Source organism: Bos grunniens, chromosome 20 (assembly GCF_055505025.1).
Source record: "Bos grunniens cultivar Pamir isolate PY7600 chromosome 20, Bosgru_T2T1.0, whole genome shotgun sequence".
Taxonomy (NCBI): domain Eukaryota; kingdom Metazoa; phylum Chordata; class Mammalia; order Artiodactyla; family Bovidae; genus Bos; species Bos grunniens.
In genome coordinates, this window is record NC_141184.1 from 7,400,904 (window position 1) to 7,426,091 (window position 25,188).

Here is a 25,188-nt window from a genome sequence, read left to right on the forward strand (position 1 = left end):
TGACTTTACCATCATATTTATTCTCAAACAGGAGGTATTTGTTAGGTCGCCTACGCTTTCCAGATGGCTCAGAGGGTAAAGCAATGCAGGAGACCCAGGTGTGATCCCTGGCTTGGAAGGATCCCCTGGAGAAGGTAATGGGTATCCACTTCAGTATTCTTGCCTGGAGAACCCCATGAACAAAGGAGCCTGGTGGGCTACAGTGCATGGAGTTACACAGAGCCGGATACCACTGAGCAACTAAGCACAGCACAGCATGTTGTTTCTTACTTTTTCAGCGACATTATTTGAAACAGTAAGATTTTATGCATGGGCTTCCCTGACAATTCAGTTGGCAAAGAATCTGCCTGCAATGCAGGAGACCTTGGTTCAATTCCTGGGTTGGGAAGATCCCCTGGAGAAGGAAAAGGCTACCCACTCCAGTACTCTGGCCAGGAGAATTCCATAGTCCATGAGGTCACAAAGAGTCGGACACAACTGAGCGACTTTCACTTTGATGCATTATTTGAACTTTGAATTATTTTCCACAGTAGGTGTACTAAGTCAATATTGACAATATTAGCAGCTATTAATTGGCTTGCTTTACTTTTGTGTTAGCTCTGTCTGGATAGTGTTTATTCTTAATTCATAGTTAAGAAAAAATTGCTTATGGATGTTTCTGACCTATTGACTTCTTTTTGATAGTGCCAGTCTGTCGTTGTTGTCTCATGGGTGTGACTATGATTTTCATCACAATTTTTACAAGTCAAGTCATTGTGCCATTATGATCTGTGAACAATTACCAGATAAACTATGAAAATTATACATTTTGCTTTCTGTTAAAGATACAGTATTTGAAGGATTTTTACATTGCAGAATTCAAAAAGTGGTAGGTTTTGGAACTTACTGACCTATATTTAAGAAAAGTTATGACCAACCTAGACAGCATATTAAAAAGCAGAGACATTACTTTGCCAACAAAGGTCCATCTAGTCAAAGCTATGGTTTTTCCAGTAGTCATGTACGGATGTGAGAGTTGGACTATAAAGAAAGCTGAGAGCCAATGAATTGATGCTTTTGAACTGTGGTGTTGGAGAAGACTCTTGAGAGTGCCTTGAACTTCAAGGAGATCCAACCAGTTCATTTTAAAGGAAAACAGTCCTTTAAATATATGATGAATATATAATATTCATCGGAAGGACTGATGCTGAAGCTGAAACTCCAATCCTTTGGCCACCTGATGCAAAGAACTGACTCATTTGAAAAGACCCTGATGATGGGAAAAATTGAAGGTGGGAGGAGAAGGGGACAACAGAGGATGAGATGGTTGGATGGCATCATGGATTCAATGGACACAAGTTTGGGTAAACTCAGGAAGTTGGTGATAGACAGGGCGGCCTGGCATGCTGCAGTCCATGGGTTTGCAAAGAGTTGGACTCAACTAAGTGACTGAACTGAATGGAACTGACCTATATTTAAAAGGAATTGTTGACAAAAATGCACCAGAAATCATCTGAACAGACGAGAAAATCCAGTGAATACTACTGAAACTCACTAAAAACATTCTAGAACATATGGCTTGAAAAATCTATTTTTAATTACATGAGTTATTAATCTTCATTTAAAATTTTACTTTCCTTAGAATCTGGGTATTTTTTTTGTTATTGTTAGCTAAAATGATCTTTCCATTATAGCAACTCAAAGGGAGGTATATTAAAATCACCGCTACAGCTAGCTTTCTTTAATTAATTAGGACTTCAGTCTCTATCATTTTTCATAAGTGAAGTTAAAATGCATTTTTGACATTTAACAAAAGCGTGGGAGAGAACTTTCTGCTTTCTGTTAGATTTAAATACTTTGGTACATACCAATATGTTCAGTGACTATTTAGAAAATAATGTAGGATATTTTTATGGCAATTATCAATTACATCCCAGAATGTTGTCTTATGAATTGACTACTAATATTCAACTACAAAAATAGCTAGAATGTGGAAATACTATGTCATTGCCCCACTTTTATTGCCCCCATCATTATGGTATTCTTCTTAGAGTAGCCTTTAATATTCAGCTTGGTCCTTCTGTAAAATACCGGTTTGAATACATACAATTGGTGATTACTTGTTGGACACCCTGCTCGTTGTTCTTCATCCCAGGAAGGCTGCTCTCTCAGAACTGCAGTGCTCTTTAATTGTCTGTTTTAAACCTCCCTCTAAAGTTTTTGAGATTCCTTCTGCAAATGGCAGAGTCTAATTTCTCTCCCCTTGAATGTGAACATTTGTAATGGGAAAAAAAACCCAAAATTAGAATTACATCACCACTGAGACAAGGTTAGAAGAAGTGATGCTGCTATTGCCTGGCACTCTCTCCCTCTTCAGACACATGTCTTGACTTGTCTAAGACATGTCCACTGTAAGACATGTGCCACGGAAACCTAAGCCAACTTCTAAGACATCCACCTACCATGAAGCCGCCATGCTGGAGAGCCCTCATAGAGAGGACACACAGAAAGAGAAATGCCCAGGCTTAGCAGTGCCCACCTGTCGGAGTCGTAGCTCAACTCTCTGACATGAGTGGGCAAATCTTCAGATTACTCCAGCCCAGTTTAAGGCTGCCCTTCTTACTGAAAATTCAGACATGATCCTACCCCTTTCAGCCCTGTCCAACTTCCCAATCCATAGAATCTGTAAGTATAAAAGATTATAGCAATGTGCCAATTTAGTGTTCATCTGCTTTGCAGTCATAGTAAATGAAATCCCTCTAAAATATATTCATTAAAACACCTTAATCCATTGATATCACAGGTCCCTTCAGCTACTCTTTCTCTCTCCCATCTCTTAATTTAAATCAAGTTGCTAATCAATAATGGAGTATACAGGGCACTCTTGAACAAAACAATAAATAATTTTATTTTACAAACTAAGTATAAAACTACCTTTTCTACACTTTGAACATAATTTCAATAAAATATAATCTTTACATTTATTTTTAAATATCGCCTCTTCCCTTTTTAGACAATGATTATTTGAGTTGGGATAAAGCCCATAAACAGGGCTCCACAGGTGGTGCTAGGGATAAAGAATCGCATGTCAATGCAGGAGATGTAAGAGACTCAGGTTCAATCTTTGGGTCAGGAAGATCCCCTGGAGGAGGGCATGGCAACCCACTCCAGTTCTTGCCTGGAGAGCAGCCCAGTGGGCTACACTCCGTGAGGTCACACGTAGTTGAACATTATGGACTGTTGCCCACTTTAGTTGGACTAAAATGACTTAGAATGTGTGCAAAGCCCATAAGTATCTTCTAAGAGACACATTTATAAGCAAATCACTGAGCTTCCTTTTTTGTAAGTTTGCCACTCATTGTTCAGAGAGGTGAAATTCTTCAACAGTGAGTACCAGGTGCTGTGGAATATTTACAAAGATGAGAAAGAGAGAGAGTAAAGGCTAATGGCAGGTTTGGTGAGAGACACTTGAACAGAATTTCATGATAACCAAGAGTCTGAAGGATTAATAAGATAATCAGTTCACTTCAGTTCAGTTGCTCAGTCGTGTCCAACTCTTTGCAACCCCATGAATCACAGCACGCTAGGCCTCCCTGTCCATCACCAACTCCCAGAGTTCACTCAGACTCACATCCATCGAGTCAGTGATGCCATCCAGCCATTTCATCCTCTGTCACCCCCTTCTCCTCCTGCCCTCAATCCCTCCCAGCATCAGAGTCTTTTCCAATGAGTCAACTCTTCGCGTGAGGTGGCCAAAGTACTGGAGTTTCAGCTTTAGCATCATTCCTTCCAAAGAAATCCCAAGGCTGATCTCCTTCAGAATGGATTGGTTGGATCTCCTTGCAGTTCAAGGGACTCTCAAGAGTCTTCTCCAACACCACAGTTCAAAAGCATCAATTCTTCGGTGCTCAGCCTTCTTCACAGTCCAACTCTCACATCCATACATGACCACAGGAAAAACCATTGCCTTGACTAGACGGACCTTTGTTGGCAAAGTAATGTCTCTGCTTTTGAATATGCTATCTAGGTTGGACATAACTTTCCTTCCAAGGAGTAAGCGTCTTTTAATTTCATGGCTGCAGTCGCCATCTGCAGTGATTTTGGAGCCCAAAAAAATAAAGTCTGACACTTTCCCCATTTTTTTCCCATGAAGTGATGGGACCAGATGCCATGATCTTCGTTTTCTGAATGTTGAGCTTTAAGCCAACTTTTTCACTCTCCACTTTCACTTTCATCAAGAGGCTTTTGAGTTCCTCTTCACTTTCTGCCATAAGGGTGGTGTCATCTGCATATCTGAGGTTATTGATATTTCTCCATGCAATCTTGATTCCAGCTTGTGTTTCTTCCACTCCAGATTTTCTCATGATGTACTCTGCATAGAAGTTAAAAAATCAGGGTGACAATATACAGCCTTGACGTACTCCTTTTCCTATTTGGAACCAGTCTGTTGTTTCATGTCCAGTTCTAACTGTTGCTTCCTGAACTGCATACACATTTCTCAAGCAGCAGGTCAGGTGGTCTGGTATTACCATCTCTTTCAGAATTTTCCACAGTTTATTGTGATCCACACATTCAAAGGCTTTGGCATAGTCAATAAAACAGAAATAAATGTTTTTCTGAAACTCTCTTGCTTTTTCCATGATCCAGCGGATGTCAGCAATTTGATCTCTGGTTCCTCTGCCTTTTCTAAAACCAGCTTGAACATCAGGAAGTTCATGGTTCACATATTGCTGAAGCCTGGCTTGGGGAATTTTGAGCATTGCTTTACTAGAGTGTGAAATGAGTGCAACTGTGTGGTAGTTTGAGCTTTCTTTGGCATTGCCTTTCTTTGGGATTGGAATGAAAACTGACCTTTTCCAGTCCTGTGGCCACTGCTGAGTTTTCCAAATTTGCTGGCATATTGAGTGCAGCACTTTCACAGCATCATCTTTCAGGATTTGAAATAGCTCAACTGGAATTCCATCACCTCCACTTAGCTTTGTTCATGATGATGTTTTCTAAGGCCCACTTGACTTCACATTCCAGAACGTCTGGCTCTAGGTGAGTGATCACACCATCATGATTATCTGGGACATGAAGATCTTTTTTGTACAGTTCTTCTGTGTATTCTTGCCACCTCTTCTTGATATCTTCTGCTTCTGTTAGGTCCATACCTTTTCTGTCCTTTATCGAGCCCATCTTTGCATGAAATGTTCCCTTGATATCTCTGATTTTCTTGAAGAGATCTCTAGTCTTTCCCATTCTGTTGTTTTCCTCTATTTCTTTGCATTGATCACTGAGGAAGACTTTCTTATCTCTTCTTGCTATTCCTTGGAACTCTGCGTTCAGATGCTTATATCTTTCCTTTTCTCCTTTGCTTTTTGCTTCTCTTCTTTTCGCAGCTATTTGTAAGATAATGAATATAGCCAGTTCAAGATGTTAGCTATGAAGTTAAGAAGAAATATAAAACTGCAATTCCTAGCAAACATGAAAGCAAAGAAATGTGTCGATTTTCTTTTTTGTTCTCTTTTAGATGGCAGTTCTTTATTGAAGGACTCAATGGAGAGCAATATTGACAATACAGATTTTCACAAAGACCGAAAAGAGATCAAGGTTCCTGTGTTCAGACGCTCAGTCGTGTCTGACTCTTTGAGACCCCACGAACGGTAGCCTGCCAGGCTCCTCTGTCCATGGAATTTTCCAGGCAAGAATACTAGAGTGGGTTGCCATTTCCTACTCCAGGGGATATTCTAAACCCAGAGATTGAACCCTAGTCTCCTGCATTGCAGGTGAATTCTTTATGCTGAGCCATTAGGGAAGTCCCTTATTTTTCTGACTTCAGCCTGGAAAGGTTCTCTGCATCTCCTGCATTGGCAAGAGGATCCTTTACCACTGCACCACCTGGGAGCAACATCGAGGTCCCTAACTAAAGGAAAATAAACTTTTTCATCTCTACTGAGCTTACAAGGAAGGATTTGTTTAGAGACAAATAAAAGACATCCTTTCATGTAAGACAAAATAATATTAAGTGCTAAATAGAAGATTAAACTTAATTTGCCAAAAATATAAATCCTAAAGTCTTGTTAGGACAAAAGGAGATGGAGAATAATCTAGAAAAGCATTTCTATATTAAAGGACTAGCACCAGGATGCTAAGGAATATAACTTTAAATACGATAAAAGTTGGCAGAACTCTTTCGTCTCCAGCCCTTCCAAGGGAAGACAAAAGAGCTACAAGTACTTACGGAGGGCACCCTTCACAGCCAACCAGGAGGTCTTCTAGCAGAGATGTCCATCACATGTCCTTCTTCTTTTTTTCCTCCTAAAAGAAGTAAAAATGATATTTTCATAGTTCTTTTTTTTTTTTTTTTGTAAATCAAAACGCTCAATTCCAGGAATGCAATATACTACTATGGTGACAATATTTCTTTGACATGGAGCAATTGAATAAATCTTCTAAACATGATAACATTCACCCCTACCTTTTGTCAAGACATATAATAAAGAAACCTGTGCTAAATTATACTTTAGTTCATCCACTTTTATATATATAAAATGTTTATTCTGTATATGTACCCGTGAATCTATGAAGAAAGATAAAACATACATACAGCATTTGCACTTACATTGTCAACTGCTTTGACAAGTAAATCTATGAGTTAGCTTAAAATTCCTCTCCAGAAAAAGTTTGTGGAGAGTGAAGAAGTGCTATAAGATGGTGACATTCTGGAGCTATTTCTATTGCACATAGGGGCCTAGGTAAAATTTATTTCCCAAAAAGATTTGTCTCCTCTCAAAAACACTATGGAGTACAAGATTCTAAGACATCCGTCTTTGATTTTTTTTTAATTATTGTATTATTTGGTTAAAACCCTCAGCTGTAATATAGAAACCAACTTATAGATAACAATTTATGAAATTCTAGACGGTTACAAACATTTATGAGCCTCTAAGGTGGACGTATTCTTCATTTTCATCAGTTTGCATTGTGTCATGCAATAACCCCTACTTCCACCAAATATCATTTGGACATCAGTGTCTTAAAAAAAAAAAAAAAAAACTAATCTAGGCAGTCTTAATATTTTTCCAGCATAAAGCAAATAACTGTAACTTTTTTTTTCTGTTACACTTTATTGTTATTACATTTTATTTCTTGACCTCATTCTGAGTTTGAATGACAAGAGTCTGTTGAGCCTCTAGCCTATGGTCCACGCTAAACTCCCTAACTATAAGTACCTGTGGAAGTATAACCATAGTATTAGCAATTATCTGCTTATTCTTGCTCCTCACACATACAATATACAAAGAATGAAACAAAGGCAAGATGTAGAAAACTGTCAAGAAGGGAACTCAGGTGAAAAGGTAAAACAGTGGCAGAAGTTCAGCAGTCTCTGGACACAAACCATCTTGTAAAGGAAAGACAGGATCGTACAGGAGCTAGAGTTGTTATTGTTTAGTCTCTAAGTTGTATTTGACTCTTTTGCAACTCCATGGACTGTAGCCCACCAGGCTCCTCTGTTCATGGAATTTTCCAGGCAAGAATACTGGAGTGGGTTGCCATTTTCTTCTCCAGTAGAAACTAGAGTAGCAGATGTTATTTGAGAGGTAAGAACCAATACCTGTGAGTGCAAAGGTAGCCAGTTCATCTCCAGGGGACAAGATTGACAAGGTTCATTTGCTATTAGAAGTTGGTATTGTTGAAGGAGTCTTTGGCTTTTTCAACTAACTGGTTGTTAAAATCCGCAAATCACTCAGTCTTTGAGGTTCAGCTTCTTCATCTGTAGAATGCTCTGGTGAAATATTTTAAGAGTTCCTAGAAAATATAAGGAATGATGCTAAAGCTGAAACTCCAGTATTTTGGCCACTTCATGTGAAGAGTTGACTCATTGGAAAAGACTCTGATGCTGGGAGGGTTTAGGGGCAGGAGGAGAAGGGAACAACAGAGGATGAGATGGCTGGATGGCATCACTGACTCGAAGGACGTGAGTCTGAGTGAACTCCATGAGATGGTGATGGACAGGGAGGCCTGGCATGCTGTGATTCATGGGATCACAAAGAGTTGGACATGACTGAGCAACTGAACTGAACTGAACTTAAATGAGAAAATATAAAATTCAATTACAATAGTACAGGATAGAGGAGTTCAAAGAGTAGGCATTAGAAGCAGAAATTCTGCTTTGCCTACTTCCTCTTCAACATTGCTTGGATATGGTATCATTCATCCAACTATCTATGGGTCTATTTATATATAATTTTATGAACACATATGCATATATATTGATTTACTAAAATTTTATTTACAATATGTGTCAACATTCATAAAGGATTCTGGTCAGTGGTTTTCTTTTCATGTGATTTTTTTTTTTTTTTTGGTTTTGATATCAGTGTATTAGACACTATATATGAGTGGAGAGTTACCCCCTCCTTTTTAATTTTCTAGAAAAGTCTGTACAGATTTAGTATTATTTCTTCACTCAGTGTTTCTCAGAATTCTCATAGAAGCCATCTGTCCTTGATGCTTAATTTAAGGGAAGGATTTTAATTATAAATTCAATTCCTTTGATAAATAGAGTTCTACTCAATTTTGTATTTCTCTTTGAGTAAGTTTGGTAATTTATTTCTTTCATGTAATTGTTCAGTTTTATCTAAGTTATCAAGCATACTGTCACAAAATTAATCATAATATTATCTTTTTATTCTTTTAATGTTAAAAAAATGTATAGTGATATCCTCTCTTTATTGGGTGTTTTAATAACCTTCATCTTCTCTTTTTCTCCTAATCTCTCTAAATAGAAAATTTTCAATTTTTATTAATTTTCTTAAAGGACAAGATTTTTATTTTGTTGATGATTTATTTTGCTATTACCTATTTCATTATTTCTATTGTTTTAGATTTATTATGTTTTCTTACTTTAATTTGAAGCTATTTCTCTAGTTTCTTAAGGTAAAATCTGAGTCACAGATTTTGTATTTCTTTTTTTATTAAAGAGTTTATTACTATAACATTCTATATATATTCTGCTTTAGCTATATCTCAGAAGTTCCATATGTTGTATTTTCATTTTAAGTTAAAAAATTATAATTTTTCTTTTGATTCCATTTTACCTGATATATTATTCAGAAATGTGTTATTTAGTTTCAAAGTGTTTGGAGATGTTTTTCAGATATCTTTCTTTTAGTACCATACAAATTAATTTTAATGAGGTCATAAAACATGCCTTAAATCATTAAATTCTTAGAAATATATTGATGCTTGATGAAATGGCTGACAACATGATCTATACAGTAGGTTTGCTCCTGCTTCTGTATCTGCAGGTTCTGCATCTGCTGACTGAACCAACTTCAGACAGAAAATATCCAGAAAAAAATTTTTCAAAAAATTTTGAATTGTCCATTATTTGCCATACATTTACAACTATTTACATGGCATTTACACTGTATTTACAACTATTCATATTGCATCCATATTTACAAATAATTGTATCCATTATTAAAAATAATCTAGAAATTATTTAAAATATATAGAAGGAGATGTGTAGATTTTATGCAAACACTACAGCATTTTATATAAGGGAATTGAGCATTCATTGATACCAAGGGAAGACTGTACTGGAAAGTGTTCTCTGTTCACTTAGATTATGTATTCTGACTTTGTGTGGAGTGTTCTAGAAATGTCAATCAGATCAAGTTTGTTGATAGTTTTGCTTTGTTTAAGTCTTCTCAGTCCTCACTGATTTTCCATCTACCTGTTCTATCAGTTATTGGGAGCTGGATGTTGACATCTTCAACTGAAATTGTGGACCTGTCTCTCTCGCTCCTTTCTAAAGCTCTGCAATTGGATGCACAGTATAAGTTATTGTGTCATCTTGTTGATTAGACATCTGAGAGCAATCAGAAAAAGTGAACAAAAGCCTATTATCTCAATTGCCCTTGAATCAAGTTGGGCATATTTAAAAGGAAGTTGTTTTTCTGTTTAAGACACTGATGAGTTTATGTAGGGAAATTAGTGAATTGAAGGATAAAAGATAGAGAAACAATTTAAGTTTGTGGCAAGGAATCTCAGAGGGCATATGGAAGAGTCATCTATGGGGCAGGGCTTTGCTAAGAATGGGGATCAAGAGGGTACTTGGTGGGAGGTGACCGAAATGGTACCTTGCAGAGTCGAAATGTCTAAGATGGGATTGGTGTTTTCCAGGGGGTGTCAGGCATACATCTTTCCTATAAGCGACCTACAAAATCTTCATTAAAGTGTGCTTTTATACCAACACTCTCTGTTTGAACAGCCTTTTGCTCAGTTCAGAACAGCCCTGCGTTTTAAGTCTGAGTCAACATGGGGAAGTCCAAAGATGGTCAAATTCAAGAAGTCTGGGTCAGTGCGGCCATTGGAATAGGAGGTGCCTGAGAGTCTGCAGGAATTTAGGAAGCTTTGAACATGTCTCCAGTTCACTTTAAAATGCATCTCACCATTTTTGTCTGTAACTAAGACCGTTGGCATTGGTTTTTACCTTCATTACTGTGACTGTGGTGTACACTTGCTGTTAACATGCTCAAGAAAATTGCTGTCAGAGTCTAACTAAATATGGACTCTCTTATAAATCGAAGCAGTCGAAGCACGGCCCCTCCCCTTGAGTTGACTGGGCTTTTGTCTTTGGCAACCAGCAGAATACAATGAATGGAATCGATGCTGTGACTTCTAAGCGGAGGTCAGAAAGTCACACAACCTCGATAGACTTGGTTTACCTGACTTTCTGACTGTAGCACAATGAACTATATTCACTTTCACTTTCACTTAGGGCATTTTCAAACCATGGAATTTGGAGCTGAAGGTATTCTTATATGCTCTAGCTGGAGGACAAAATTACAGCAAAAGAAGGGATTTTTTAATCATTAAATACACTAGATTCACCCTTTTCATAAGTGATTACAAAGTGAAGTTGCTCAGTCGTATTCAACTCTTTGTGACCCCATGGACTGTAACCTACCAGGCTTCTGTCAATGGGATTTTCCAGGCAAGAGTACTGGAGTGAGTTGCCATTTCCTTCTCCAGGGGATCTTCCCGACCTAGGGATCAAACCCAGGTCTCCACATTGCAGGCAGACGCTTTACCCTCTGAACCACCAGGGAAGCCCTAAGTGATCACAAGGAAAGTCCTAAATTTAAAAATCCTAAAAATTGTACTGTTTCCTATATTTACTATAGGAAATCTCAATGGTGAGGCATATCATTATACCTTTGAATGATTTGCCATTTGTCTATGATCAGATGTTTTCTGGTTAGGGTTTGAGAGCCACAGTATATAGGCTTACACATTTATTAACATCAGAGGTTCCACACATATGCTTATAATGAGTCATGGGGTCATTTGAAGGAAATTTACTTTCAGCTGAGGAAAGCCTTAGAGCCTTTACTTACATGGTTTGAGTTTTGTTTACAGTTTTCCATATGCCCAGACTTTAACAATCTGTCACACAGATTAAAAAAAAAAAATCATTTACAACCATCCAAGTTTGTTTCAGCATAGAGAATATATAGCCAGAAATGTTTGAAAATTAAAATGAAAACCAGCAGTTTGGAGCATACTGAGTATGAATTAAATTAGGCTATCTGCTTTAAGTGGGAATTTTTTGAGAAACAGATGGGCACTTTTCTAAAAAAAAGTCAATAGCATTCACTAATCTGCAGGGTCTTTGAGTCATTCAGTCCAAATATGGAGGTGGTGCCAAAGGTAAACGAGAGTGGGTGCATTGCCAGCAGCGAAATGACCCCTTAGATGGAATGTTCTCAGAATAGATAATGAAAAGTGAGTAATAGTTTCTAATAAATTAAGTTAGAGACATCTTCAGTTCAGTTCAAAATTCTAAATCCAACCCCCATTCAACCTGTGGACTTGAAGGCTGGTTCTACACAACAGAAATGTACTATATCTGGAATTTACAAAGACGTTTAGAAGCAGAGCAGACAGAAGTTTACATTTCTAATGGAATTTGGTTTACAAGAATGGTCAACGCACTGGTTTCACCTTTTGCACAATGTGACCTCATCGTGTGCCTGCATCTGATCTGAAGGTGTACAACATGATATTTTGATGTTCATGTCCATTGTGAAATGATTACACCACCATCAAGCTGGTTAACATATCCATCACCTCACATATTTTAATTTTTTGTGTGGATAGTGAGAACACTAAATATCTCTCTCGGCAAACTTCAGGTATACAATATGGTGTTATTACCTATACTTGTCATGCTCTATGTTTGGTCTCCACAACTTATTCATCTCACAAAATCAAGTTTCACCTTGGTGCCCCAGCAACCATTATTCTATTTTCCTCTTTCTTGCTTTAGAATTTTTTTTTTTTTTAAGATTCCACATGTAAGTATAATCATGCATGATTTGTCTTTCAGTTGCTGGCTTATTTCACTTAGCATCATATCCCCAGGTTCAGATATGGAAACAGGTGTCCACTGATGGATGAGCAGATAAACATATGGTGCATATATAATGAATTTAAAACATACAGCAAGAATCAAGAAGAAAAAAGAAGCAAGGCGGAAGAGAGTAGGATGCAAATAAGGTGTCAGGAGTTGAGCTGAGTTGGGAGAGAGAGTGAGACTGTAAGGTGTGGGAGTAGCTGATTCCAGCAGGAAGCCCAAAATGAAAGAGTCATGCCTTTACTGCAATTAAAGCCAGCGTGCAAAACTGGAGAAAGTGCTGACTTGCCATGTTCCATTTGCCCCACGCAAAAGCACACCAATTCTGGATCAGGTAGTCAGTATAGACAAGGGGGTCATTAATTTTGAGGAATCCCTGAACAGAGTCTCTGGCAGTTTTATGGGCTCTGAGATCCAAGCAAGGGCACAGAGTTGAAGAGTACAAGGTGCTGACTCAGACCGAGGAAAGCATTTCAAGATTTCTTGCTTCTCTCCTCCATAAGGAGGTCTCAGCAGAGAGGCCGAACGAGGACTTCACCCCAAGGCTACAGATAAAGAAAGAGAATAAAGAGCAAAACTTCCCGGGCTCACCAATAACCAGTTGAGCAACTGCGGCTTTTATCTGAGGGTCTCAGACAGCAGACACATGGAGGCAGATGGATTTTACTATTATTAGGAAATGGCCAAATTAAGGATGGCACAGCTCTCAATCTGAGGTGAGTATAGCAGTGCCATATGCAGAGATACAATCAATTTAAGTGATTCAACCATTCTTCCCCACTGAATTCCACCATGAACTTAGCAGGTCTTACAAGCTACTGGCTTGTTTGTTTAATTTTTTAAAGCAGAATGGAATGTTTCATCATCTCAAGATCTTGGAAGAAAAACTACCTTTGCCCTTGTTTATGAATAACACTCACACGATTTTGTCAAATTACTTTGATAGGAATTAAGAAGTCCATAAAAATAAGCTTGAAAATGAATATGTTAGTCATTCAGTCACGTCCAGCTCTGCATCCCAATGGACTGTGGCCCGCCAGGCTCCTTCCTCTGTTCGTGGAATTCTCCAGGCAAGAACACTGGAGAGGGTAGCCATTCCCTTCTCCGGCAGATCTTCCCAACCCAGTGATGGAACCCGAGTCTTCTGCATTGCAGACAGAGTCTTTACCATCTGAGTCACATATATGAATATATGATTTATTTGGGTCCTTCCATTCATTAGTCTTGCTTCTACAGGAAAAATGAGACAAGTCCACAGAAGACCTTTCACAATTAGCACATCTATCTTCAAGCCTGAAGGTCTTTCATACTTTCTTGTGTGTCTTCTAGTATATATATAATAAATTACTTTTCCTAGAGTATTACAACCTTAGGTATAGTAATTATAGTGAAACAAATTGCAGTGGTCATTTAGTAAAGTGATGAATTGGTCAGAACCCATGAGAGGCAGAAAATGTAACATTAAGACATGATGAATGGGTGAGTGATGGTAAGACTGTCTGTAGATGTAACTTGAGGAGAACCCAAAGCAACAAATCTTCATGGTGGAATTGAAGATACATATACATGGAAGGGAGATGGATTTCAATTCCAACAAATCATGCCAAGTATACTTCATTATATGCTCTAAAAATAGCACCCTTACTATAAATAAATTATATACTTTAAAAAAAATCTTATCTTTTATTGTTTTATCCCAGGCAATTACTTTTTACTTCTATGGCAAAGTGACATTCCTTGAATTCATACTTTGTCTACTATCCTTAAGGTTGGTAAATTAAGTATATTCTTCCCCACCCCAGCATACAATTGTTGTGATTCTGCACTGTTAAATCACTTTTAATTGTATCCAGTGGAAACTGAATGAAGATTGTTTTTAAAATAAACTGAAAGTATAAGTTTCAAATATATGGTAAATTTAGAAATGTTGGGTAGTAAGTGTAATTGCAAAAGGACAAACTATTATTTTAAAAGTAATCATTAGTTAAAATCCCAAATGATTTTCTGACATTGACTTGTAGATTATTGTTAAATGCATGAGAAAAAATCAGATGTTCTAAAAAAAAACAAAAAACTAAGCAAAATTTTAGAAACCTTGAAAGTTGTTCAGCATAGAAGAATCAAAGATTTTAAATAATTACATATTCTGCTTTTTGCATTCTTACTTTCACCCACTTTATCTTACTAGTTATATCAATTCACTGCTGATTATCATTCATGGTTTCCCACCCAAAGACCATGAAGCCAGTGCCCCTGAAGTTCGTTTCTATGACTTAGTAAAGAACTTATCTTATAAATGTGTGTGTTAATAAATAAGAAATACTTATTGACTTTCCAATATGTGCAAATTGTTATGAAAGATCAAAGGAAGAATAAGAGCTCTCCTTTGCCCTCATGTACTTTGGAATGGTGGTGATTGTGGCTGTAATGGATAACAATGTTATGTGCAATTCAATTTTAGTCTAAGGCAAGGATTGCCAGGTTTTTTGTTTTTTTGGTTTTTTTTTTTCGTTCTGAAAAGGGCTAGATAGTAAAGATTTTTGACTCTCAGAGCTAAATAAAGTGCCTGTTGCAGCTAAATAAAGTGCCTGTTTCAACTCTGTCACAGCAGCATGAAAGAAGTTATAGACAATGTATAAACCAATGGGTGTGGCTAGATTTGACCCCTGGGTCACTTTTGCCTACCCCCAGTCTAAGGCAAAAGCACACAATTTGATGACATGCAGGTAATTTAATGTAACCTGTAGCTAAAATATGAAGAAATAAAAGCTGATAAAATCTGTCAAGATGATTTCTGAAGGCATCTTCAGAAAAAAAAAAATCGTAATTACTACCCTGGAAGAACTTCTAGGCTCCAATAGGAACTGGAGAAAATATAGTTATTCCATATAAGAAACCTCACTGTTACTGAGTATTTTCTGAGCCTGACAGGGTTAGTCAGTGGGTAGTAAACAAGAATAACATCTCTCCATGCTCCTGGGTGGATAACAGATGCAAAGAAGGAGGACAGTCTGCCAAGATCTCTCGATCTCGGGCCCGTTTGGTTGAAGCACTGTTGGAGCTGAGACTGGAAAGACTAACAAGTTAATATGCCAAGAATGGAATCAAAAGCCACCATTCACTTATTTCTGCAAGGACTATGAAACTTTTATTTGAGACTGATGGCCCTGTGAGTTCAAACTTTCATAATATCCTTTCTACTTTATGTAAGAGCTGACATGTTTACATAACAGCTCAATTATATACCAGAGCTCTGTGTGATGTTTACATCTAAACACATGTCATGAGTGTATGTAGAAATACATTGTGAATACTAACAATGCTTACCTGTTTTTGTATCTATTATTTTTTATGTCTACAAAAAACTCTCTGCATATTAAAAAGCTATAAGCTTTTCTGCAACCTAAATCCTTTCTTTCTTGTCACCAGTAATAGTCATTTCTGAGTCCTGCTTTCTCTTTCTTAAAAAAAAAACTAATGGTCCTTTGCTTAGATTCTCATTTCTGAAAGACCAAAAGGTCAATACAACCATAATCCATTTAGTAAAAAGATGAAACATTTAAAAGTGTAAACATTTTTTCTCTCTATTCAAGTCATTTGAATTGATTCATGAACATCTTCTTGTTGTTCAGTTGCTCAGTAGTGTCCAACTCTTTGCAACCCCATGAACTGTAACACAACAGGCTTCCCTGTCCATCACTATCTCCCTGAGCTTTCTCAAATTCATATCCATCTAGTCGGTGATGCCACCCAACCAACTCATCCTCTGTTGTCCCCTTCTCCTCTTGCCCTCAATCTTTCCCAGCATCAGGGTCCTTTCTAATGTATCAGCTCTTTGGATCAGGTGGCCAAAGTATTGGAGCTTCGGCTTCGGCATCAGTCCTTCTAATGAATATTCAGGACTGATTTCCTTTAGCATTGACTGGTTTGATCTCCTTGCAGTCCAAGTGACTCTCAAAGGTCTTCTCCAACACCACAGTTCAAAAGCATCAATTCTTCAGTGTACAACCTTCTTTATAGTCCAACCCTCATATCCATACATGACTACTGGAAAAACCATTGTTTTAACTAGACAGACCTTTGTCAGCAAACTAATGTCTCTGCTTTTTAATATGCTGTCAAATTTATCATAGTTTTCCTTCGACAAAGCAAGCATCTTTTAATTTCATGGCTGCAGTCACCATCTGCAGTGATTTTGAAGCCCAAGGAAATAAAGTCTCTCAATGTTTCCATTGTTTCCCCATCTATTTTCAATGAAGCAATGGGACAGATGCCATGATCTTATTTTTTTGAATTTTGAGTTTTAAGCCAACTTTTTCACTCTTCTCTTTCACCTTCATCAAGAGGCTCTTTAGTTCCTCTTTGCTTTCTGCCATAAGGGTGGTGTCATCTGCATATCTTAGATTATTGATATTTCTTCCTGCAATCTTGATTCCAGCTTGAGCTTCATCTAGACCAGCATTTCACATGAGGTACTCTACATATAAGTTAAATAAGCAGGGTGGTAATATAGAACCTTGATGTACTCCACTTCCAAATTGGAACTAGCTCATTGTTCCATGTCCAGTTCCTGACCTGCATACAGGTTTCCCATGAGGCAGGTAAGGTGATCTGGTATTCCCATCTCTTTAAGAATTTTCAACAGATTGTTGTGATCCACACAGTCAAAAGCTTTGGTGTAGTCAATGAAGCAGAAGTTCTTCTGGAACTCTCTTGCTTTTTCTGTGATCCAATGGATGTTAGCAATTTGACCTCTGGTTCCTCTGCCGTTTCTAAATCCAACGTGAACATCTGGAAGTTCACGGTTCACGTACTGTTGAAGCCTTGCTTGGAGAATTTTGAGCATTTCACACTAGCGTGTGAAATGAGTGCAACTGTGTGGTAGTTTGAACATTGTTTGACATTGCCCTTCTTTGGGATTGGACTGACCTTTTCCAGTCCTGTGGCCGCTGCTGAGTTCTCCAAATTTGCTGGCACATTGAGTACAGCACTTTCACAGCATTTTCTTTTAGGATTTGAAGTGGCTTAGCTGGAATTCCATTGTCTTCACTAGTTTTGTTTGTAGTAATGCTTCCTAAGGCCCACTTGACTTCACACTCCAATGTGAATATCTTAGAATTATCTTAATAATAATTTCATAGAATGACATCCTTGATATTTCTTTTTACTCTCCTACAAAAGGAAAAAAAAAACAGTATATGCCAATGGACTGAACTCTTTTACATACAAATAAACTTGTATCCTTTTGAATGAAAATTTGTACACCCTGCCTATGGTAACTTCTTCTGAGATTAAAGAGAGATCCAATTTGATTCAAATTACTCTTTCACTTGTACCTACTTTATGAAACTATTTATAGGTGAAATTATCTGTAGAAGTGAGAGATTACTAAAGATTAATCTGTGAAAATACATTACAACTTAATGTATGTTTTACTCATCATTACATTAACTAAAAGTAAATTGAATCACCTGCATAATCATTACAAAAACATTCATCTCCCCTCACACACAGCATTGTTGCAGAAAAAGCCATGTAAATGCAGAGAATATGAGCTGCATCTCCGCAATTGAATAAAAGATGGTCAAAATTAATCAGCTTTTAAAAAATAGGAATGTAAAGCCAATGTTACTTCATTTTTTTGCTGTTTTTTCTGTGCTTAATATATCAAAAAAATTATTTTCACATTTAGGTTATTCACGTAATTAATTACATCTAAATATGTAGACCTTTTAGACAGGTCCCCTACAGGTATTAAAATGGTGCAGTGCACCCCCATTCCTCATAGCTAACCCTATTCAAGGTGTTATAACACAGAATTAAGAAGTAATTCAACAGGAGTAATTTTAAACCTTTGAATAATGGCTGACAAAAGGGATACTGGCTGATGACTGATGGCCAGGTGAGGTCAAGTCAGGTTCATTATAGACTTGCTCATGGATGCTCAGCTTTTCTGGTGTCATATTCTAACTTTAAACTTTTCTTGTCAGATGGTCTTCTACCGCATACTATAAGCAACTCAAAAAAAAAAAAGAAATTTATGAACATCATGTATGAGATAAAATGGAGTCAAGACAGCAAGGAAAAGTTCTGGTAAGCTATCATCATTTCAATTTCACCACTTTTCTATGAAAAAGAGTAAATCATTAAAGTCTATTTTCAAACAAATTACCAGAATGTAGAGTTTCAGTGTTGCTCTGGATAATCTTTAGGAACTTTATTTGGCCATTTTACTTGTTCACTGTCCTTTCTTCAGATCTAATAATGTTACCAAGTCCAATCTTTTACTGCTTGCCAAATGACCGCGTAGCAGACCAGTAATTCAAGGGAAGAGCTATCGGGGAAAGGAATGGTGACTTTGAGAAAGCCAACAGACCAAGAAGATGGTAGACTAGTGTCTAAGAACCCTAAGAACCATTTTTCTCAAGTTAGAATTCAGGCTTATTTTATACTAAAAAGGGAGGGAGTGTGGTGCTGGAATCCTTTATTCTTGGCAGCTGTCCATGTCAGTCTGGTCCTATAAAACCACAACAAAACCACTTTTATTATCTGTATTGCAACTTTTTGTTGCAATTATCTGTATTGCAACTGTATTGCAACCTATACAATAGGAAAAAAGTTATACTCTTAAAGATTAGAGCCTTGAGAATGGGCTATCCTGTGTATTCCAGGTCATAGGCAACACTCTTTTAAAAAATATGCAAAGCCAGCATGATTAAGCACAGGCAACACAGCACAAAGGTTTGAGCAAAAGAAATAGATTCAACACGATGTCAGGTTTGATCTTCTTTATTACAGCAAGGTGAATTAAAGGTTTGCCTATAGAGAAAACAGAACCACATGATATTCTGGGTTCCCTGGGCCCCCTGCGATTAAAGGACTCAGATTCTATGAATGCGGATAATAGTCATAAGGATTTGTTTGGACCTTTTGATTATACTCTAGGACTTCTAGGCTTCTTGATTCTAGAGAGGGTGCCCTGTTTGGGGAATACCTGAATTCACCTTTGTTCTGGTACGCTGGAGAAGATTCTTGAGAGTCCCTTAGATAGCAAGGAGATCAAAGCAGTCAGTCCTAAAGGAAATCAACCCTGAATATTCATTGGAAGGACCAATGCTGAAGCTGAAGCTCCAATAATTTGACAGCCTGATGCGAAGAGCTGACTCACTGGGAAAGACCCTGATGCTGGGAAAGATTGAGGGCAGGAGGAGAAGGGGATGACAGAGGATGAGATGGTTGGATGGCATCACTGACTCAGTGGACAGGAGAAGTGAAGGACAGGGAAGCCTGGCCTTCACAAGAGACTGAGGCAGACCTGCCTTTGGGTGTCTGAGTGTCTCCTGTGGAGGCACGTGTCAGCAGTGGAACCTCTTCCAAAAAGACTTATACCAGTATGCCGTAACCTCCCAGGGCTTTTCAGTCAGTATCCCTGACCCAGGTCAGGCCACTGTGGACTCAGGCCTCCACCAGAGACTCCCGACACTCACAGGCAAGTCTGGCTCAGTCTCTTGTGGGGTCGCTGCTCCTTTCTCTTGGATCCTGGCATGCTCAAGGTTTTGTTTGTACCCTCCAAGAGTCTGTTTCCTCAGTCCTGTGGAAGTTCTATAATCAAATCCTACTGGCCTTCGAAGTCAAATTTCCCTGTGGGTTCTCTGTCCCTTTTCCAGATCCTCAGGTTGTGAAATCTTCTTGTGGGCCCTAGAACTTTTGTAACACAGCAAGAGCTTCTCTGGTATAATTGTCCTCCAGTTTGTGGGTCGCCTGCTAGGCGACTCTATAGTGGGGCTAATGTCAACCTCCTCCAAGAGGAGGGGTCACAACTACACCTGTCAGGACCACTGCTGCCAGAGCCCCTTGGCCTGCAACAGGCCACTGCTGACACTCAGACAGGAGACACTCAGACACTCAAAGGCAGGTCTGTCTCAGTCTCTTGTGGAGGTCACTGCTCTTTTCCCTGGATCCGGGTGCACACAAGGTTTTGTTTGTGCCCTCTGAGTATCACTGGCAAGTATGAGCTTTGATTTAAAATGTGATTGCACCCCTCCTACCATCTTGCTGCAGCTTCTTCTTTGCCCTTGGATGTGGGTTATCTGTTTTTGTTGGGATCTTACATTCTCCTTACATCGACATTTTCCTGTCGATGGTTGTTCAGCAGCCAGTTGCGATTTTTATGTTCTTGCTGGAGAAGATGAGCGCACCTCCTTCTAATCCACCATCTTGATAAGGAAACTATCCAAGAACCCACTGGGTGAAATCAAATTGTGTAATTTGCCCTTATGTTATACTTGATCTAGGGAGCAATTGTCTATGAGAAACGGAGAGCATTAATCCCTAATCAAACTTGGGATAAGGTTAAATGCATGAAATCACTTTTACACTTTTGACTTTGCTAGAAAGATTTTGTTTAGAATGCCCTATTAATTTGGAGCTTGGCCTCAAGATAGAGTCAACTGGGGTGAATAAATAAACCATGTAAGCAGAAAAATGGTTAGAAACACCTCTCACCAGTGATTCTGTTTCGCAGCTGAGAGAAATTTTCTAGGAAAAAACAGAGTTAATGGGATACTTAGCTCATCTTGATACTATTAATTCTCTTAAATGAGCTGAGAGGAAGGTAGTTAACCAGGCATATTACCCCAATTTTACTGCATCACTAATATTCAATTGCCTGTCCCAGGTCCTGCAGTTAGTTCAACCCATTCTTTTGCTTAATCTTCTCAGTATTTTCCTGGACAGGCATTGTTTTGAATACTGAGTTCTCGCCTTGTATACGAATGCAGTATGTAATAAATTAGGATGGTGGTAAAAGAGGTGACTCATTAAATTGTGATGAGATATTACCATTTATCATCCAAGTTCAGTCAAACTTCTTCCAACTTTCTTCCCTTTGGCCCCATCAGGGTTGATGTGAAGCCCCTTTCAGTCGCTCCAATCTCCCTCACGTTCTCCTCATCACCACTCCCCACCTTTGCTCAACCCTGAAAATTGTATTGATTTGATGATCATGGGGCCCATGTTTATTTTATTTTATTTATTTATTTTTTTGAGATGTAGGGTGTGGCTCCTGTCAGCATCTATGTGGTCCTGGACAAGTAGTTAACCAAACTCTCAGTGTCTAGTGGGGATGGCAGCTCTAGTTTCATAAGGTGGCTGCAGAGAAATGAGTCAGTGCATGTGAAAGACTTACCTATATTTCCACATTGTTGGCTATCACTAATGTTCTCCACTTCACCCTCACCACCACAGAATTTTGTTCCTTCTTTCCCGGGCATTCCTAACATCTTTCTTACAACCTTTCTTTGAAACTCAAGCCCCCTGATCTCATTTCCTTGAACTTTGACAAAGATGATAGCTCTTGAGTTCATACCTGATTTTATTCTTCAGAGGTTTGCTATGTCCTTGAGGCTGGATCTGAGTTGTCTTCATTCAGGTTGTCTCTAAGCAAAACCTGGCTATACGATGCAGCTTTCATCTGACTGACCAGATGCTGGGCATGCTTCTGTTTCCCCTCCTGCCCTCCATTGCCCTTTATACATTTTCCAAACATTCCTTGCTTATTAAAAGTCTATCTTCAGTGGTCATCATAAACCCTCTTGGTTTCATAGGTGAGTATAACTTAGCAGACAAGATAAATTTCTTTTATTTTTATTTTTTTAATTTTTTATTGTAACAGAATTTTATTTAATTTCTTCTTTTAAATTTTTATTGTAGTGTAGTTGATTTACAATGCTGTGTTAGTTTCTGTTTTAGAAAGAAAAATTTCATATGATACTACTTGTATGTAGAATCTTTAAAATGCCCCAAATGGACTTATTTACAAAACAGAAATTGAGTCGCAGATGAAGATGAAATTTGATCTAGTAAGTAATTCATGCTTAGGCATCAGTAACATGAGATTTTAGGGAAGAACAATAAAATAAACCTTAATGTATCCACTTTTGTGATTGACATCTGATCAAACTTGTATTCTTTTAAATATATTAAATATGCCAAATCATCACATTTGATTATAGGTAGTACCCTTGTCTGGAAAATCCCATGGACGGAGGAGCCTGGTAGGCTGCAGTCCATGGGGTCACTGAGGGTCAGACATAACTGAGCGACTTCACTTTCACTTTTCACTTTCATGCACTGGAGAAGGAAATGGCAACCCACTCCAGTGTTCTTGCCTGGAGAATCCCAGGGACGGGAGAGCCTGGTGGGCTGCCATCTATGGGGTCGCACAGAGTCGGACATGACTGAAGCGACTTAGCAGCAGCAGCAGCAGCCTATGTATTATGTTGCTTCTTAAAATATTTGTCTTTCAATTAGAATTGTATCATTGTCATGTTTTATTACTACTAATTTAGAAGTCTACTTTTAGGAATGAAATAAAAATATAAAGATGTTTTAAAAACACCTTCCATCATTCACTGTATGAGGATGCCAAGAATGCTGTTCAGTTCAGTTCGTCGCTTTTCAGTTCAGTCAGTGTCCGACTGTTTGTGACCCCATGGACTGCAGTACCCCAGGCCTCCCTATCCATCACCAACTCCTGGAGACTACTCAAACTCATGTCCATGCTATTAGTTGCCAAATTGATCCAGAAAGATATTAACTACATTTAAAAATTCTCAGAAATACAGAGTATACAAGTATAAGCAACCTATAAAGAAGCCAAATAACTGTGATTGTCCAAATGTTCTCTGATAATTGTTCACACTCTGCAGAGGGCTGTCAATAAATCTTGTTCACCACTCACAATACCTTAAGAATTATGAATGCTCGCACCATCCCCTAGAGGATGAGAAGTTCATGCTTTTCTGGAATTCCACCATTTGTCTGTATTTATTGGTATCTCTGCTTTTTCATATCTCATAGAATGAACAACTGGCATAGTTTAAAGTGCTCTCACAAACATTATTTGGAGAACTTACAACATTCCTTCCAGATGAATAACTGAACAAACAAACCTCTCACTTTATTTGTTATTTGTTTAGACACAAGGTTAATAGGTAGTGAAATCTAAAAAAGAAAAATGCTAAGACAAAAGCAAAGAATAGCAGTCTGGAAACTGCAGGACATCTTTCTGAGGCAAGACAGACTTAAAGTCTGGGACTGTGAGTGACACAGACAAAGTCCTGGGACAGCAGTGGGAAGCTTCCATCAGCTCACAGGCTTGGCAGCTTCTCCATACCCAGGAATAAAGCCCCCTCCAGGGCCTCCAGCCTAGGAGGCTTCAGGCAGAAAGCTTCAGCTGTCCTTCCATTTTCACTGTGAAACAAACAAGTTCCAGCTCTCTGTGGTCTTCCTCAGAGGGCACATGCCTCTACTTGGCAAGATTCTTTAACACTGTCCATTGCTGGGAACCCCCAACTTTACTTGGTTCCATACACTGCTTAGGGTACCCGCACCTCCCTTTGGTCTTAACCTGTGTCAACTGAAGTCTCTCTTCTCACAGCCGTGGCCCCTTTGGATTCTGACAGTGCAAAGCTGAGATCTAAAACTGCACATTCATGTCTCTGAATTCTTCATGAATGAACACTATAAATAAAGGAGAGATTGCCTTATCCTACTCCTTGTGTTTGTCGTATAGATTGCAAACATCCATTCAGGTCAGTTCAGCCACTCAGTCATGTACAACTCTTTGTGACTCCATGGACTTCAGCACACCAGGCTTCCCTGTCCATCACCATCTCCCAGAGTTTGCTCAAACTCATGTCCATCAAGTCAGTGATGTCATCCAACCATCTCATCCTCTGTCATCCCTTTCTCCTCCTGCCTTCAATCTTTCCCAGAATCAGGGTCTTTTCCTATGAGTCAGCCCTTCACATCTGGTGGCCAAAATAGTGGAGCTTCAGTTTCAGCATCAGTCCTTCCAATGAACATTCAGGACTGATTTCCTTTAGGATGGACTGGTTGGATCTCCTTGCTGTCCAGGGGACTCTCAAGAGTCTTCTCCAACACCACAGTTCAAAAACATCAGTTCTTTCATGCTCAGCTTTTTTTTATAGTCCAGCTCTCACATCCATACATTACTACTGGAAAAACCATGGTTTGATTAGATGGACCTTTGTCATCAAAGCAATGTCTCTGCTTTTTAATATGCTCTCTAGGTTGGTCATAACTTTTCTTCCACAGAGCAAGTGTCTTTTAATTTCTTGGCTGCACTCACGATCTACAGTGATTTTGGAGCCCAAGATAATAAAGTCTGCCACTGTTTCCCCATCTATTTGCCATGAAGTGATGGGATGATGCCACGATCTTAGTTTTTGAATGTTGAGGTTTAAGCCAAGTTTTTCACTTTCGTCTTTCACTTTCATCAAAAGGCTCTTTGGTTCCTCTCTGGTTTCTGCCATAAGGACGGTATCATTTGCATATCTGCGGTTATTGATATTTCTCCCAGCAATCTTGATTCCAGTTTGTGCTTCATGCCACCCAGCATTTCACATGATGTCCCCTGCATAGAAGTGAAGTAAGCAGGCTGACAATATACAGCCTTGACGTATTCCTTTCCCAATTTGGAACCAGTCCGTTGTTCCATGTCTGATTCTAACTGTTGCTTCTTGCCTGCATACAGATTTCTCAGGAGGCTGGTAAGGTGGTCTGGTATTCCTATCTCTTGAAGAATTTTTCACATCCATTAGGTTGTTTGTTCTTAACTGTGTGCTTTTTATCTGTTATTATTTATTTGCTTTTTTTTTTTTTTTTTGCTATCAGGCAGCGCCCCTCTTGCCCTCCCCTTTTTGAAATAATCTTGCCCATTTATTTATTTGTTTTTGGCCCCGTGGGGCCTTGTTGCTGAGTGGCCTTTTCTCTAG